The following is a 17,896-nucleotide window of genomic DNA, read 5'->3' as shown; positions in this document are numbered from 1 at the left end:
TCTCGGGGCTTCTCATCTGTAAAATGAAAGGAGTTGGGCAGATGTCATCCGAGGCTATTTCCATCTCTAGAACTAGTATGACTAAAAGGTCACTTAGATCTTCTCCTTTCTTTCTGCCTCTCTCTCACAGACATGAAAGTGCCTGGGAAATAGTTTCTTCTTCTGTAAATGTTATGGTTAGATGAGATGCCTTATGAAGTCACTCTCAGCGCTGCCATTTTCCCTTTCATTGTTGGTTTAGTTGAACCTCTTCATTTTATTTAAGGAAACTCAGAGAAGCACAATGAGTGACTCAAGGCCTCATTGCTAGAAAGCAGGAGATCTTAGATTTGCATCCCATCTCTCAACACCCAGGCCTATTTCCTTTTCACTCAGGCATAGAACTACTCCTGCTCTCTACTTCTTGGGAGTCTGGGCAGTTCTTGGGCTAATCGGAGCCCCCCCCTCACTTCACCCTTCAAACACAACCCCTTCCCCTTTGCCCTTTGCTCATCTTCTTTTTCAATTATTCCTTCCTTGCTTGTAAATTTCAAATCTCTCCTTCCCTCTCTGGGTCACATCGCCTTTATTAATATGCTAATGTATTATAATAATGCATTTTACACCACTAATGAAGTGGAGCCAAGCTCCGGGATAAAAATAAAGACCACATCCTTGTTTTAACTTTGCCTGAGTGGAGGAGAAGGAAGACAGTAAGAAGGGGAGATCGCTGGGCACTCACCAAAAATAAAATAAAATAAAACAAAACATAAATACGATCCCTTTGTTTTCCAGGCTTGGGGAACAGACCTACCCATCACCAGGAGAACGGAAACAACGTTTGAGCTAAAAGCCTTGACATTAAACTTTGACACTTTAATGGGATCTGGGATATTAGATAATATTTTATCTTATTATGCGCGGCGCTGCCACTGTCATGACATCAAAGCCAGATAGCATCTCCCTCTTGTGCTCCCAGGGAAGATCTAGCTTCATCGCTGGGAGAGAGATAAGGCATCGGGCCCGGGCGTCCCCGGGAACTTGTCCCGCAGCCTCATGGCGCGCTGGGGACGGATCTCGGAGTTCCTTTTGCTCAGCTGGCTCTCCCACTGGGAGAAGCCTCTTTGGGGAAGCAGGGACATTCTTCTAATGTAGAAGAAGGGACCCGCCAAGGGTGTGGCGGCTCGGGCAAAGGCCGGGAGTTCAGGTAGAATGGCGAGGCACTCACGGGCCTCCCGAACTCTGGGCTGTGCTCTCTAGGGAAGGATGCTGCCCTGTAGGGTGCGGTCCCAGAGATCGGGGTCCCGGTGTTCCTTTCAGGCTCCTCCTCCCTCCTCCCGGTCCCCGAATCCGCGTTCTCAGCCCTCTCTCCCATCATGCCCAAGGGTCCCGGGGCTCTCTGGAGGGAGACGACCAGCCTGGCAGCCTTCTACTTGTTGGGATCCAGGAGCTGGACGACCCTTTAGTGGGAGACCTCAGAAGCTTGGGGAGCGGAGCTGGGAAAAACCTGGAGAGTTGGATCTGGAGTGTCAGTCTCTTCCTCGCCTTCCCAACTCGGAGCTGTCCCCTTAGCTTCTCTAGTGCTCCTTCCGCCCCTCCCAGCTTTCCCGAGGGGCCTCCTCCTTTCATCCGCAGCTCCCTCTCCCTGTCCTCAGCTTTCTCCCTTCTTGTACCACTCGTTCCCAGTTTCCGCCCATCCCCACCTCGGAGATGAGAACAGTTTCTGTCGCCTAGCCCCTTTCGCCGGACACCGTTCCTAATTTAGCTCCCGATCGATGCAAGCTGAGCCCCTCCAGAGGTCCAGAAGGAAAGGGGACGGGGTTATGGGATGCTTCCGAAGGGGATGGGTAGAGCCAGAGGAGGAGGATGGGGGGGCTCAGGGTGTGGCGAGGATGCGTGGGAATTGTTCCCCTGAGGAGTGAACCAGAGAAATTCTGATCGCCCCCACCCACCTCCTCCTCCCTTTTGGGAAGTAGCCCTCGGGAGGATGCTGGCAAAGCCCACACTGGCTCTTCCTAGTGCTGTTTTCAGCTTGTGCATAGATCCGAGAGAAGCTGTGATTCCAGGAGGAGGAAGAGGAGGAGGAGGAAAGAGGAGAAAAAACTTCCTTGCCTCCTCCTCTGTCGCTCCGAGCGCCTCAGCCCTTTGGCTGAGATCTAGTGCGTGCACAACGGGGGCTGTTTTTAGAAGCAGCAAAAGGGACCTCTCTCGGGGAGCCAAGCGGAGAGAGCCAAGCGCCGTGGGCTGCCGCCGGTGGGTGGGCTTCCCCTCCAGTCGCTGTAGCGATGGAGGCACACGGAGATAGAGCCCCAGCAGCTGCCGCCGGGGAGCCGGGGGGCCCCTAGCTCCCCAGCTTGTACCCGTCAGTCCGGATCCTGCCCACGGGCTCCCCATTCCGGGTGTTGCGGCCGCTAGCTCGGGAGGGAGGCCGGAGAAGTTGGAGGCGGAGCCGGGGGGAGGGCGCAGAGGAGGGGGCCGTCCTCGCGGCCGCCCGGCTGCCACCTCTCCCATTGGCCGGCCGGCCCTCTCCATGGGGTCACGGGGAACTGGGGGGCGGGGGTTGTAGGCCCCGCCTCCCGGGGCCCCGCCCCACTCCTCCTTCGAAGCCGGCCCCGGCTTGCTGGTCCCCCCAGCTGTAGAGACACGACACAGACACACAGTCACTGCAGCTGCTGAGCCCGAGCCCGGGGCACGCGGCGGCGGCGGCGGCGGCGGCGGCGGCGGCGGCGGGGCCAGGCTGCTCCGGGGACCTCGGCGCGCACAGCCGGGGCACCGATCCCCGCGGGGAGCAGCGGCCAGCCCAGGCCGGCTCAGCCCAGTCCGGCGCGGCCAGCCCAGAAGAGGCGCCCGGCCCGGGCAGCCCCAGCCGCCGCCGGCTGTGCACGGACAGTTCCCGGGAAGCCAGCCCAGGCCGGGGAAGCTCGGGCGGCCGCGGCCGAGAAGGAGGAGCTAGCGTTCGAGCGGGGGGCGGGCGGGGACGCCTCCTTTGCCTTTCTCCGGGCCCCCTCCTCGCTGTCCCCCCCTCCTCGCCCCACTCCCGGCGCCTCCGCTTCGGTGACCTTCTCGGGGTTTCACCCCCGCCCCCTGCCTCCTCTTCCCAGGCCGGGCGAGGCCCTCTCCTCCTGCTTCTCTCTTCTTCCTCCTCCTCCTCCTCCTCCTTCTCTATTCCTCCTCCTCCTCCTCCTCCTCCATCTCCGGCTCGGGATCGCCCTCCTTCCCGCGGAGCAGCGAGCGGCGCAGGCCCTGGGGGAGGGGGCGAAGAGGCCGCCCCGAGCCCGCCCGCTCCCCCTGCCAGCCGTCCGGGCCGGGCCTGGGCTTCCTTCCCCCCGCCTCTTCAGCTCTCCTCCGGCCGGGGCCAGCCGGGCCCGGGCGGGCGCGGCCAGCCTCCCCTCCCCCGGCGGCGGCGGCGGCGGCGTGGCCAGGAGCAGCGGGCAGGCCCTAAAGGGCACCAGCCTCCCGGCCCGGAGCCGGGGGGCATCGCGGCCCCCGGCCCCGGTCCATGAGGAGCGTGCCCGCCGGTGCCCAGGAGGAGTCCCACGGGCAGCAGCCGGCCGCGGCGGGAGCCGGAGCCGGAGCAGGGACCGCAGCCCCGCCGGCGGCAGTAGCAGCAGTAGCAACAGCAGCGGCGGAGAGCAGCAGGACCCCGAGCGGCAGCCGCCGCCGCTTCCCGGCCGCCTCGGCTGGCACCGCCTGGCACAGCTGCTCCCGCATCCCTGGCCCCGGACCGACACCTTCTAGCTAGGCAGAGCCCGCCGCCGTCCCAGCTGCCTTCTCCGCCTTCTCCCGGGCGGTTCCAGCGGTCAAGGTAAGAACGCCGGCCACTACGGCGAGCAGCCCGAGCAGGATTTCTTTAACCTTCTCAGGACAACTTATCCAAACCTGTGGCTGTCACTCCGGAACGTGGGGCTGGAGGGGCTTAATCACCGCCCCCTCCTCAGCTCCGAGAGCCAGAGGGAAGGAGTTGCAAAGAAAATGCTTTCTTTTCCCTCCTCTCTTCCTCTTCTCAGATCCCCCAGATTGTTCTCTAGCTCAGGGCACTGCTCCCCCCCACACACCCCTGGCGCACAGCAGGGGATGCCCCCTGGCATGCTGGTGGGCATTTATGCCTTTGGAGAGACTGGTTTTGCAAGAGTCCCTTCCTCTGACCGTGCAGGGCACACATCTGCCTGTCCTGGCATGATCCCGGCAAAAGGGGGCGGGGGGGGGGGGGGGAAGAGAACTTTTCTGTTCTCCATGTTGTACAGACAACGCTTAAATGGGGGGTGGGGGGTTAGCAAGCAGGGTCTAGCAGCCAGGTCTTCCAAGGAGCAGCGAGTCTGCGAGCAGCGTGCATGTCACTTAGACAAGACATCTCATTACTATTAGACAAAGCTGCTGCTGATGAGCTGGTCGATAAATAAGAGGCTCAAGCGTCACAGTGTAAATGTCAGTGATTCCGAAGGGCTCGGGGCCCCAAAGTTTGTATGTATCAGCTACTTTGTCCATCGGCTCCAGCTTTTATTTCCCTCTGAAGAATGAACCTGTAATCTATCAACATAGCCTGCTCTATTGGAAATTGATTAAAGTTGTGGACTCTGCCAGAACCATTTGATCTTAAATGGGTCTCTTAGAGGGGACAGATTGTAGCCAGCCAGGTGCATGGAATCCGTCCCGATGTGGTCCTCTTCAATAGGGATGGATCTTCCCTTTCCCATCCCCTCTGCTCAAGATCTATCGCGGCTGAGCAGGTTTCCGCTGAATTCAGAACCCGTGAATTTTGTCACTCAGTCCATTAAAAGGATCTCCCCCGGGAGCAGCTTACATTTTCGGTGAATGTCACACAAAGTTTTACAATGGCTTATATAAGGGACCCAAGAGATTGTCCCTCCACTGCTGGCTTCTAGGACAGATGAATGGAGGCATTCACCTTTCCTTAGCAGAGAACGGAGTGTAGAAATAGGCTAAAAGTGTCCCCCTACTTTTTAGAGATTTCTTCCCTTTGGCTTAGTTTTTTTTTTTTTTTTTTTTCCCTTTTTGCCCATCATTAGAAGTGAGGGGGGGTACTTCAATATTCTAGGACAAGAATAAGGTTCCACCTTTTGGAAATGTATGTGTTTATATACATATATATCTCCTTTTTTTTTTTTTTTTTTCTTTCCTTCTGTCCATCACTAGAAGGGAGGGGGGTACTTCAATAGACTAGGACAAGAATAAGGTTCCACCTTTGGAAATGTATGTGTTTATATACATATATATCTCTTTTTTTTTTCTTTCCTTCTGTCCATCATTAGAAGTGAGGGGGGTCCTTCAATAGACTAGGACAAGAATAAGGTTCCACCTTTTAGAAATCTGTGCTTATATATATATGTATGTATGTATATCTACACACACACACACACACACACATCAACAAATAGATGCTAAATAATAAACTGGCTTATAAAATACATCCCAATTCATAGTATTAAGAGGCTGTGTTGAGATTTCTCATTTCTCCTAACGAACTTTTCTTTTTTGGAAACTATAATTGGCAGAAGCAGAATTACTAACTGAAAATAATAGAATCCAGACCCATCACTGATACCACCAGGGAAATAGGGTAGCAGAGGAGAGGATATTGTCTCCAGTGAGGGGATGTACTAAGGGAGGACAGAACAATGATAACAACAGAAACCTTGTCCGATAGGCAGGTTTATAGTAGGCAGGTTTATAAGGCCCCACATTTAGAGTTGGGAGTGACCTTCGAGACCATCTAATGCTATTCCAATCTTCTAGTTTGAACAGTTAAGCCTAGAGCAGGGGTTCTCAAACTACGGCCCATGGGGCAGATGCGGCCACTGAGGACATTTATGCGGCCCGCCGGGTTATGGAAAATGGGCTGAGGGACAGAGACAGAGTGTGAGTTTTTGTTTTTACTATAGTCCAGCCCTCCAACAGTCTGAGGGACAGTGAACTGGCCCCCTATTTAAAAAGTTTGAGGACCACTGGCCTAAAGAGATCTAGTGATTTGTCTTGAGTCACTCAAATTGTAAATGGCACAGTAAGGGTTTGAACACAGATCCTCTTGATGATATCTGGAGGAAGTCTGAATGGGTACGAGGTAGCTATCAAGTAACTAATAAACTTATGTGTGACATTCATTTCCTGCTTAAAAATGGGACTGGAGTCTCCAGAAATGAGCTGAATGGTATTCTAGTCTCACAAGCTTCTGCAAGTACTTTAGCCACACGAGAGGGTTGCTCAGAGGCTTTGCTTGGTCTTCTAGGTCTTAAAAAATTCTTATAGGAGAAAATACATCTATTTAGTCACTACAGCTTGGAGTCACCTGCACTATCAGTATACTAGGGGGGCTAATTTTCTAGTTCTTCACCTATGGAGAGACTTGTCTCAGCTTGGTAAAAGCCTATGATTCTTCTTGGTTTTCTTAGGGCTGCCTTTGGTGCTTCGGCTCACAAGGATATTTGGTAGTGATGGGAACATAGCCCAGGAAATAACAGCACAACTCAGCCTTGGTCTGGGAGAACTGCAATGGGGCATTTGGTGCAAAGCAGCCACAAGAGGCTAGGTTGTTGTTTATAAGAGAGAGGGGTGTGTATATGTGTGTGTGTGTGTGTGTGTGTGTGTGTGTGTGTGTGTGTGTGTGTGAGAGATAATGCTGTCCTTAAATAGTAATAATGATAGCTCACTTTTATGGAGCATGCTTAGCCTTCTAAAGCACTTTCCTCAGCATCAATCTCTGAACAAGGTAGTATCAGTATTGATCTTCCTCATTTAAAGGTTAGTTGACTGACTGGTGGATTCATTTTACAGAGGAGACAATTGAACCTCAGTGGAAGTTGCTTTAGGGTGCCTGGATCCCATATGTAGAGCTGGAAAGGACTTCACAGACCACCTAGTCCCAACCTCTCCCATTTTACAGTTTAGGAAGTGAAGCTCCAGAAGGTACTTTAAATGATTTGTAGGAGATTGCACAGCTAGTATGTGACAAAGATAGGAATCATGAGCCTGAGAGATCTAAGGAACTCTGACTTCTAAGGAACAAAAGTACCAGGCAAAGCCAACCTTGAAACTCTCACATGTTTTGTTTTAATGATTGACTGCTAGGCAGATGGGTCAAGCACTGGATAGAATCCTGGAGATGGAATCAAGAAGACGAGTTCAATTTCTGGATCAGATACTTCGAGGTTTCATGAGACCATTTAAGACACTTAACCTGTATCTGCCTCAGTTTCCTTACTTGTAAAATGAAGGTAATGATAGCATACATCTCCTAAGATTGTGTGGATAAAATGAGGCAATGTTTGTAAAACCTTCTGCAGACTTGAAGTACCATAAAATATCACATCATCATCATCATCATCTTTGCCATTTCTTGACCAGTGCCACAACTAACATTTTTAGTTCCTGGGATACTCTTCACACAATTTGCAGTTCTTTAGGATAAACTCAATTGTGGGGGACTTTCTGGGACATCAGCCTCCACAACACTATTAAGTTGAGGGTGGGCCTATAGGTATTTAAGCATTCTTATTAACAAACTGCTAAATAAAGTTGTTCCTAGCGTTTCTAAAAGAGTTTATGGTTTGCTTTTACTCTAAATTTTGATACCCTGGGCCAGTGCCCCAGCTGTCCTGTCCTAGTTATGTGGCTCTGCCCATGGGAACAGTTGTCCAGAGCACAAATTGAGTCAGTCCTATTTCTGAGCTCTAATTCTTACTCCCTTTTTGTGGGGACAATTTGTCCTGTTAGTGAAATGAAGATTTATCTGTCTAGTCTCTTAGAGGTGCTAGAGATGCTAATGAGTTAGTGTCCTAAAAGTGCTATTCTTTCCTCTGATAACAGGGGTACCGGAATAGCAAATGTTATTATTATAATGGCTGATGACAAGATATGTGTTCTTTACGGGTTTCTTTCCTGTGGGATTCCAAAGGTTGGTGGGAGAAAGCACAGATAGTTTTGTTTGCCCATGAATACAGTCCATTTAAGAACTCTACTATGAGCCAGCCTGACAGGCCTTGATTAATTGGGCTTGGAGTATGGAAGACCTGAGTTAAAATCTTGTTCCACATTTGTTAGCTTGGCTAGCTTTAGGGAATCCATCTAACCTATCTCAAACTCAGTTTTTTCATCTGTAAAATAAGGGACTCTAAGATTTCAACTCATTCTAAATCCATGATCAATTGAGGGGCCTTTTTGTTATTGTTGTAGTGGTAGTGGTGGTAGTAGTAATAGTAGTTATGATGGTAGAATCAGTGATTGTGATAGTAGTAGTAATAGTAGGGATGATAGTAATAATAATGGTGATAGTGATAGAAGTAGTAATAATGGTATTGGTGGCGATAGTAGTAGTAGAGGTGGTGGTAGTATTTGTGATGATTGTGGTTATGGTCCTATTAGTAAATAAGTGGTTGAATTTCCCCATGCAAAAGTGGAGGGGAGGTGTTCCTTAAATAAGGAATAAAGCATAGGTAGAAGGCAATTGATATCTTAGCATCATAGGTTGAACAATGATAGATAATTACTAATATTTATATAAAGCTCTCTACAAATATTACCCAATTTGCTTTTCACAACAGCCCTGAAAAAGTGGTGCTATTATTATCTCTATTTTACAGATGAGTAAAAGAAGACAGGCAGAAATTAATTGACTTGATCAGAGTCACATGGCTGGGAAATGTCTGAGGCAGGATCTGAATCCAGGTCTTCCTGACCAAATCCAACACTCCATCCATTGTACCACCTAGCTGCTTTTGTTGAAAAGAACTTCCAAGGTCTTCTATTCCAACTCTCTCATTTTCCAGATGAGAGAACCCAGATCTTGTAAGGCTGAAGTGACTTTTTGAAGATCACACAGGAATGAGAACCAGGTTTTGAATCAGTGTCCTTCCCATCTCCCTGCCTCCTTCAGCGGATCCTCTTGGGATCAGCAGATCCCTGTTCCAGTCTCTTGCTCAAATGGGGGGATATGTATTTGGGAAATTTATAGGGAATAGGTAACATGGTAACATTTATCATCAATGAGAAGTGAGCATTGAATTTAATTTCTACCTGGGTCATATTCTGGCTGAGTAAGTTCTTGGTGCCAAAAATGTCTGTGAAATAATATACTGAAAAATAAATTTCAAGAATCATTTTTCTATAAGAAATAGGTACAAATAAATCATTGCACTTGGGTAATAAGGTACTTTCTCATGATCTGCTTGTATTTCTTTCTAGATAATGGGACTATTGAAATGCATGAAAAAAGTGTGGCAGATGGGAATGAGTGCACATGTGCATCAGAAACACCCAGATTGGAGTTTGTTCTACTGTGTGACCTTGAGCAAGTACCTTCAGTTTTCTGAGCCTCAATTTCTCCATTTGTTAAGGGGAATCATGATACCATTAGATACCCATGCCTTTGTTAAACAAAGCATCTACAAAATAGGAATAATAAAAACTTTCACTGTCTAGGTTTAAGAAGATAGTGGTGAGAATGGAATAAAATATAAGGTCTTACTTGAGCTAAGCCTTGAGACATGAGGATTTCAGCATGCAGAAATGATCATAGGATCATGGTTTAATACTGGGAGGAGTCTTAAAGTTCATCAAGCCCAACTTTCTTAAAGGATGAGGAAACTGACAGATATGGAGATGAAATAAGAAAAAGCAGGGAATAAGCTTTTAGGTAGCACCTACTATGTGTCAAGCACTGTGCTAAGCACTTTGCAAATCTTACCACGTTTGAGCCTCGAAGCAAATCTGCAAAGAAGGTGCTATTGCTTAGGGTTCCACATAGTAAGTCTGAAGTTGAATTTGAACTCAGATCTTATTAGGTCTAGTACTCTCTACTGTGCTACCCAGCTAGAGATGTGTCCAAGGTCATACAAATAGTATGAGTCAGATCTAGGATTTGAACCCAAGTTTTCTCTTTGTAAACCCATTGCTCATTCCAATGTACCTCCTGAATAAATGAGTTTTTATAATTATGTATTTTTATAACTATTTTATAATGTTTATAATTATGAGTGTAATTATAAATGTAATTATAATTATATTGTGTGTATATGCGCATATGTTATTTATGCACATATATATTCATATACACACATGTATTCATATCATTGTTGTCCAGTCATTTCAATTGCATTTGACTCATCGTGACCCCATTGGGGGTTTCCTTGGCAAAAGTACGAGTGTTGCTTGCCATTTCCTTCTCCGGCTCATTTTACAAATACAGAAACTGGGATAAACTGATGGGTAAAGTGACTTACCCAGGGTCACATAGCTAGTAAATGTCTGAGGCCAGATTTGAACTCAGGGAGAAATCTTGCTAACTCCAGGAGAGGCACCCTATCCATTGTGCTCCCTGGCTGGACTCCTCGTCAGCTTGTGAGGACTTTCCTAGGTGAAATCTTCAGATGAGAAAAATCAATTCCAATAGCCAGGAGGACAGCCGAAGCAGATACTTGGCTTTTGTCTTCTCTGGAAGAGACAGTGAGGATGATGACTTTAAAATTCTGCCTCATTTGAATCCAATTCACACACAAATCAAGACATTGATAATTCCTGGTTCTCTTTGAAAATGAAGGATAAACAACAATATGAATGTTTGTAATCTTTGTATATGCATGCAGATATACATGTTTTGTACATATATGGTATATACATATATTTATATATACTCTATACACAATTATAAACATATGTGAGTACACATATAAGTATGTGTTTGTAAATGAGGGAGCTCTTTAACTCAGTTCTCTCCTTCAGTTTATCTTCTACATAACTCTACATAAAGTTATATTTCTAAAATTGGAAGTATGATCATATCATACACTTCCCTTCTTACTTCCCAATTAGCTCCGATTTCTCTCTCTCAACTCTGCAAAATATAAGATAAGGCAACACTTGAACTCAGATCTTCCTGGCTAAAACTGATAAACTATGTCAGTCTGCCTTTATTAGTATTTTATATCTGAAATGTGTGAAGTACAATGCTCTGGAACTCATAACTGGTAGGTGACTTGAATTGGGATTTTGCACGTCTTCCTATTACCAAGACTAGTGAGCCAGTTCCTAAATTATGTCATAGGAAGTGTGTGTGGAAGGTTGTTGGTAAGTTGCAGGAAAGTCCAGTGTTGTCCAGCACCTAGCTGTGTTTCCTCCTTCTACAAAATCTTTTCCACCTTGTTCTGTGCTTTAAAGGGAAAAAAAAAAACCCAACCAAATATATATATATATATATATATATATATATATATATATATATATATATATATATATATATATATATATATATATATATATATATATATATATATATATATATATATATATATATATATATATATATATATATATATATATATATATATATATATATATATAGCAATGCAAATAGAGAAAAGGTCCCTTATCAGCCATAACTCTGCCCTCTTGTGTACATGAATTACATCTGGGTCTTTCATTATATGATTACGCAACAGTGGGAGAACTGATGATGCTGTTTGAGAAATGATACAGTAGAAAAGCTTCCAGACGGCTCTCTATAGAACAAATTGCATTCTGTACAATTTGGCTCTCCGTGGAGTTATGGATGTTTCCAGTTTGAATCCCTCTGGTTTGGTTGATTGGGTTTTGGCTGGAACTTTTTGTAGGTGGTTGTTTTCAGGGTGAAAGGGAAATTTTAAGAAGAGGCCGGTGGGAGGGTGGGTAGTGGGAAGAGGAAGCACAGACAGATTTAGGAAGGAAAGGAAGCATCAATAAGAATAGTTATAGCTCATAATCTTCTTGGTCTCAGAGCAAAGAATTGGGCAGAATTGGTGCAGGATGCAAAGAGGCAGAATCTGACTTTTAGGAATGACTTTTTAGTAATAAGCAGAATGGATTGCCATTGGGCGATCATGGGGTCCCCATGGCTGGAGTTCTCTGGGTGGATGCTTCCTGAGCATTTGTGCGGGATATGGCGACATGCATTTCTGTGCTGGTACAGGCTGTGCTCTCTGGTCCCTGACGCCTCTTGGGGCTCTGGGCTTCTGATTTATAAAGCAATTCTTCAAAGTCGCAAAATGCTTTCTTCCCAACAAGCAAGTAAACTGTTCAGAATGGGAATGGGGCAAGGCCAAGTGGATTAGTTTAATTGAAGTCAATGATTCAACAGTTAGTTATTAAATACAGATTATTTTCTAGGCTCTCCCTTCCTTTTTTTTTTTTTTTTAAACAAATGAACTGATTGCAGGCTGATAATAGAAGTGAGTAATCTGTGAATGTTAACCTCTATATGTTATTGAATTTTGGGTAATATTAAAAGACACAAAGATTCAGAACTAGAAGAGATCTTAGAGGTCATCTAGTACAATCTCTGCATTTTATAGAGGACAAAACTGAGGCAAAAGACTTGCCAAGATCACGTCATCACTTTCCCACCCAGGAGTTCAAATTCAAAGCTCATTCTATGTCACTATCTTCTGTGACTTAGGATGTTGAAAGGAAGGAAGGAAGGGAGGGAGGAAGAAAGAAAATTTATTAAGCATTTATTAAGCACCTATTATATGCCATGTATTGTACTATTGTATTAAAATATTTCATTTGTTCTTCCCAACAAGCCTGGGAGGTAGGTGCTACTATTCCCATTTTACAGTTGAGAAAAGTGAGGTATATAAGCCAAATGTCTGAGGCCGAATCGTAGCTCAGATCTTCTTGATTCCAGACCCAGTGTGCGATCCAAAGTGCTACATAATTATCTAGGAACTGGAAAGAACCTCTTAGAAAAGTGAATCTGGGGTTGCATCTTTTAAGTATATGTATATATATGACTCTTTTTGCAGCTTGGCATGAAATTCATGGTCCCGTCTTCAAATACTCTTACATGCAGAAATAAATATATAGGATAAAGAAATATACCAGTTGTATCGAGTGCATTTTGGGGGAGCAAAGTAGTTCCCAAATCCCAGGCTGAAACCCCTGAGAAGATTCACCAAAAGCATCTTTGAGACAATTCTAGTCTTTCAGGAATGAGGTCTATTTCATCCTACTTGCACACAGTTTTGATTTCTTCCCTGAGGACTTCACATTTTCAGGAATTTTCATTCAAAATAGATTGGGGTGTTACAAGTATTAGCTCCCATAAAATGTCTTTTTTAAATATTCTTAAATATTTATGGCTATAAATGGGTATTTATGAAATCTCCATGTGGTATTTATCAATTCATTGGCTGTAGTTTTGTCCCTGATGATGCTGTGATTCTAGTACAGCTTGTGGTATCATTTTATTAACCCATACTTTCCCCCACAACTGGATGAGAGGAGGCCTGACCATGGAAAGATAGGTTATTGTTTAAGAGAATATATTGTTTAAGAGAAAATGTTGCAGGATGAAGGAGGGGGAGAATGTGAAATTTTTGGTTTGTTTGTGATAAGTTCTGTGGAAATCCAGAATCCATTAGGACTATTCAGATTTATAAGGCCATCTACTTTCAAGCAGCTAGCAATTGCTTGTTAACTTGAAATTTATTGGGATCCCTGTGGCCATGTGTTGGTTGTGGGCAGCAGTAACATCCCTTGCCTGGAGCACTCCTCAGCTTCTGATACTGTTTTTTCTTTAATATTGTGATAAAATTGCTAATTGTTTCAGGGATCAAACAGTTGGCTATTGCTCTTCATGGTCTCTAAGATGAAAACTGGAGCAGTCTGGAATTATGTCTCGGTGCTAGAATGCACACCAGACTGCATCTGGCTTTCTGAAAAAAAAAAAAAATACCTTTGCAGGAGAGCAAGGGAAAGGATGTTGACTTTAGTGTCAGACCTGAGTTCAAATCCCAGCTCAACCAGTTGTTACCTGTGTGACTTCAGTAAAATGATCTGGAGTCAGGAAGATTTGAGTTCAAATATGGCCTCAGACATTTACTAGTCATATGACCCCTGGGCAAGTGGCTTAACGCTGGCTGCCTCAGTTTTCTCATTTGTAAAATGGAAGTAATTGTAGTTTTTACTATCTTTGGATTGTGGCGTCCTATTGATTATATTTGTAAAGCACAATGTCTGATACCATAGTAAGTATTGAATGTGAAATGACTTGCTGGGGCCATGTAGTGCCCATGAACTTGAGATGGGATTCAAAATCAGGGCTTCTGGTCTTCCAGTTTAGGGACTTTATTCATTATGACACATATTCTTCTAACTTCTGACAAAGGAAAGAATACTGGATTTATCCTCCTGTGTGGATTCATATCATAACTTTGGACTGAGGTCCCTTATAATTCTGAGCCCGATCTTCTGATGAGTGACTAGAATCTCTTCACAGAAGAAATCCAGTAACGAGGTCACTATGAAGGGTAGAATGTTTTGGAATCACCCCAAAACCTGAAAATCAGAAAGCAAAGCCAGGAGACCTAAGTTGAAGTAGCATTTTTTAGTGCTAACTACTTGAATGAATTTAGTCAAAATTTCTTTTCTGGGATTTGGTTTCCTCATCTATGAAAAGTGAGGGAACTGGGGGGCAGCTAGGTGGTGCAGTAGATAGAGCACCAGCCTTGAATTCAGGAGGACCCGAGTTCAAATCTGGTCTCAGACACATAACACTTCCTAGCTGTGTGACCCTGGGCAAGTCACTTAACCCCGGCCTCAGGAAAAGTGAGGGAACTGAATTATCTTTAAGGTCTCTTTTGTTTTTGAATCTGTGATTCCAGGCCAATTAGAAATCAATTAGGTAATCTGAAAAGATTATCTCCTTTTAGCTTCTCTTGCCATATTAATATATTGCTTTGTGGACCCAAAATAGCTAGTCTTTGAAGTACCGAATTCCCATCCCTGGCTTACCCCTTTGCCCTTTGAAGATTGTCTTCCACAGTATCCAAGACTCTTAAGTAATTCTGTGTAATGATATCAGAGTTAGGAGGGGCCACAAGACCCGGGATGTCATTTGCAAAGCACTTTGCAAACTTTTAAAGTTCTATGTAGATTACTGATATTTTATTCTTGACACAATAAAATTTTCCTTGATAACTTAGATATCTACAGTAGATCTTTATAGAGTACCAATTATGTCTATGATTGTGGTGGATTGAGGAAATATTTACTTCTGATTGTTATGGAATGAGACCCAAGGAAACTTTGCTGGAATTTCTTGTTGTGAGGTCAGAGTTAGCTTAAATTTTGAAACTACATCAGCTCAAAAGCTTCTGGCAAGCCTTTCGCTACCTAGCTGGAAGAACTTTGTGTCTGCTAACACGGGCCCATTTTGTCTCTGTTCTCTGAGTACCTGATGAAGGTCAGGAATTGACACTCAACAAATAGAAAGCAGGTGTTTATTCTCTTTCCCTCTCTCCCTCACCCATTTAGCCATAACAATCCATGGGATCATCTACCAGAGCATGGTCTTGATAGAGGGAAGAGATAATGTTTCAATCTATATCATCAGGGGAAGACCCACATGAGGAAATCACAGATTTTTTGAAATATTGAAGAACTTTCAAAGGCTAATTGCTCTGCTTTTTTCCCCCTAGGATGTATCAATATGTGTTTTCTTGACCTTGAATCCTTAATTGTTTAATCAGAGCTGGGAGGGAGCTTAGAACAGAGGATGTCAGAGCTGGGAGGGAGCTTAGAACAGAGGATGTCAGAGCTGGACGGAGCTTAGAACAGAGAATGTCAGAGCTGGGAAAGAGCTTAGAACAGAGGATGTCAGAGCTGGGAGGGAGCTTAGAACAGAGGATGTCAGAGCTGGACGGAGCTTAGAATAGAGAATGTCAGAGCTGGGAAGGAGCTTAGAACAGAGGATGTCAGAGCTGGGAGGGAGCTTAGAACAGAGGATGTCAGAGCTGGACAGAGCTTAGAACAGGGGATGTCAGAGCTGGGAGGGAGCTTAGAACAGAGGATGGCAGAGCTGGGAGGGAGCTTAGAATAGAGGAGGTCAGAGCTGGAGGGAGCTTAGAACAGAGAATGTCAAAGCTGGGAAGGAGCTTAGAACAGGAGGTGTCAGAGTTGGGAAGGAGCTTAGAACAGGGGATGTCAGAGCTGGGAGGGGCCTTAGAACAGAGGATGGCAGAGGTGGAAGGTTTATCTAATCCAACACATCCATTTTATAGTAGGAGACACTGAAGTTTAAGGAAGGTAAGTGATTTGCCAAGAGCACATAGCTAGTCCTCAGCAAAATTCAGACTACTAGGTAAGTGAGAGTATACCAGGAGGGTCCATTGAAGACAGGAACTGCTGTGCAGTCTCAGGATGAAACAACTACCTTCAAGGGTCTGTGTGGACCAGGTTGCTCTTCTATGCCCATGAAATCCAGATCTGAAAGAGACCATAAAGGCTATCTAATACATCCCTTTTATCTCCTAGATGTGGACAAACAGTGGCATTAAATGACTTGGTCAGAGTCTCACAGGCAATAATAGTGTCAGGATCCAAACTCAGGTTCCTTGAATTCTTTGCTCTTTCCTACTACACAAACCTGTGCCTCTTTTCTTCCCCTACCTCCTCTCTTTAAATAATTTTATTTGAACCAAAATGCACTCAGAAATGTGTTGTTATTTACAAATCACCCTTTACTTTTTGATATGTCAAAAATGATGTGAGTCCGAAAGCTTATATTCATTTTCCCTGGCATGATTTGTTATGAGTGTTTTCTTCTCTCCCCCTTTTTTCTTTTGATGCTCTTTCCCTTCACATGTCTGTTCTGCCCTCTCAAAAATGACAAGTGGTCCCTTAAGGAATCAGTCAATCACCTTGGTTTTCTCTTCACTTTTGTGGAGAGACCTCAGAAAATTTATCAAGGATCCTAAAAGCAAAGACAGAGCTTTCCCACTCACTTATGGTGTTTGGACCCAAGTGTGCCTTCCTGACATTTCATCTCAGCTAGGGACAGATAAAGAAAGTCTATTTTCTATTGGGTCTTCTCTTACTCATCTCCCTTTACAACTTGTTGGTATTTGTACATTCAGAATTTAGGGAACATATTGCATTTCAAAAAGATATCTCCTGTTGGCCCAATTATAAACCATCATTTCCTTCCAGCTTCATATGCATCAGACCTGAATGCTCTTAGGAAAAGAAAGAAAATGAAAGTGATGAAAGGAAAGAATAGAGATGGGAAAAATCAGTTCATTGAGCATTAATCAAATGCCTATTGAGAGTGGAGCACTGTGATAGTGAGGACTAGGATTACATTGCTACAGGAAATTCCCTGGTGAGAAATTTCTCTCCACTCGTTTAGGTAGCACTTCCTTGAACCAAGTAGACTTAAAGAAATGCTAGAAGCACAGAAAATTTAAGGTCTCTAGTGCCATGCAGCCAGAATGTGTCAGAAGTGGGACTTGAATACACTGTAGTCTGGGTTAGGAGATTTTATATCCCATGTTCTTGTGATGTGAGGGAAGGCAATGGAGAGAGTGTTGGACTTGGAATGAGAGAGACAGAGAGAGACAGAGAGAGACAGAGAGAGACAGAGAGAGAGAGAGAGAGCGAGAGAGAGAGAGAGAGAGAGAGAGAGAGAGAGAGAGAGAGAGAGACAGAGAGAGACAGAGAGAGACAGAGAGAGACAGAGAGAGAGACAGACAGACACAGAGAGAGAGACAGAGAGAGAATGAGAGAGAGAGAGAGAGAATATGATGGAGAGAGAGAGGAGAGAGAGAGAGAGAGAGAGAGAGAGAGAGAGAGAGAGAGAGAGAGAGAGAATGAGAGAGGATGAGAATGAAAATACGAGGGAAGGGGAGAAACAATAATGCACTGTATAGTTGATTAAAGTGCTAGCTTTGGAGTCAAAGTTGTAGTTCAGGCATTTCACGTGTCTGACTATGACCCTATTTGGGGTTTTATTTGGTAAAATACCAGATGGTTTGTCATTTTCTTCTCCAGCTCAAAAATGTAGCAAATATGATTAAGTGACTTGTTTAGGGTCACAAGGTTAGTAAGTACCTAAGGCCAGATTAAACTGAGGAAGAAGATTCTTCCTCACTCC

At 44.9% G+C, this 17,896-nt stretch overlaps 1 protein-coding gene across 4 annotated transcripts in view; it reads left to right on the top strand.

Annotated features, from left to right (window-relative positions):
- Positions 1-2,697: 2,697 nt before the first annotated feature.
- LARGE1 (LARGE xylosyl- and glucuronyltransferase 1) overlaps positions 2,698-17,896 on the top strand; it is a 577,873-nt gene continuing 562,674 nt past the window's right edge. For 3 of the 4 annotated variants that reach the window (XM_074271517.1, XM_074271515.1, XM_074271516.1), the window contains exon 1: positions 2,698-3,784. The gene's annotated coding sequence lies outside the window, so the exon portion shown is untranslated. The remainder of the gene's footprint in view (positions 3,785-17,896) is intronic. The other variant, XM_074271518.1, reaches the window with a different exon arrangement.

This window comes from Sminthopsis crassicaudata, chromosome 5 (assembly GCF_048593235.1).
Source record: "Sminthopsis crassicaudata isolate SCR6 chromosome 5, ASM4859323v1, whole genome shotgun sequence".
Taxonomy (NCBI): domain Eukaryota; kingdom Metazoa; phylum Chordata; class Mammalia; order Dasyuromorphia; family Dasyuridae; genus Sminthopsis; species Sminthopsis crassicaudata.
The sequence above is the reverse complement of the archived record's forward strand: the minus strand, read 5'-3'. Positions and strand labels throughout refer to the sequence as shown.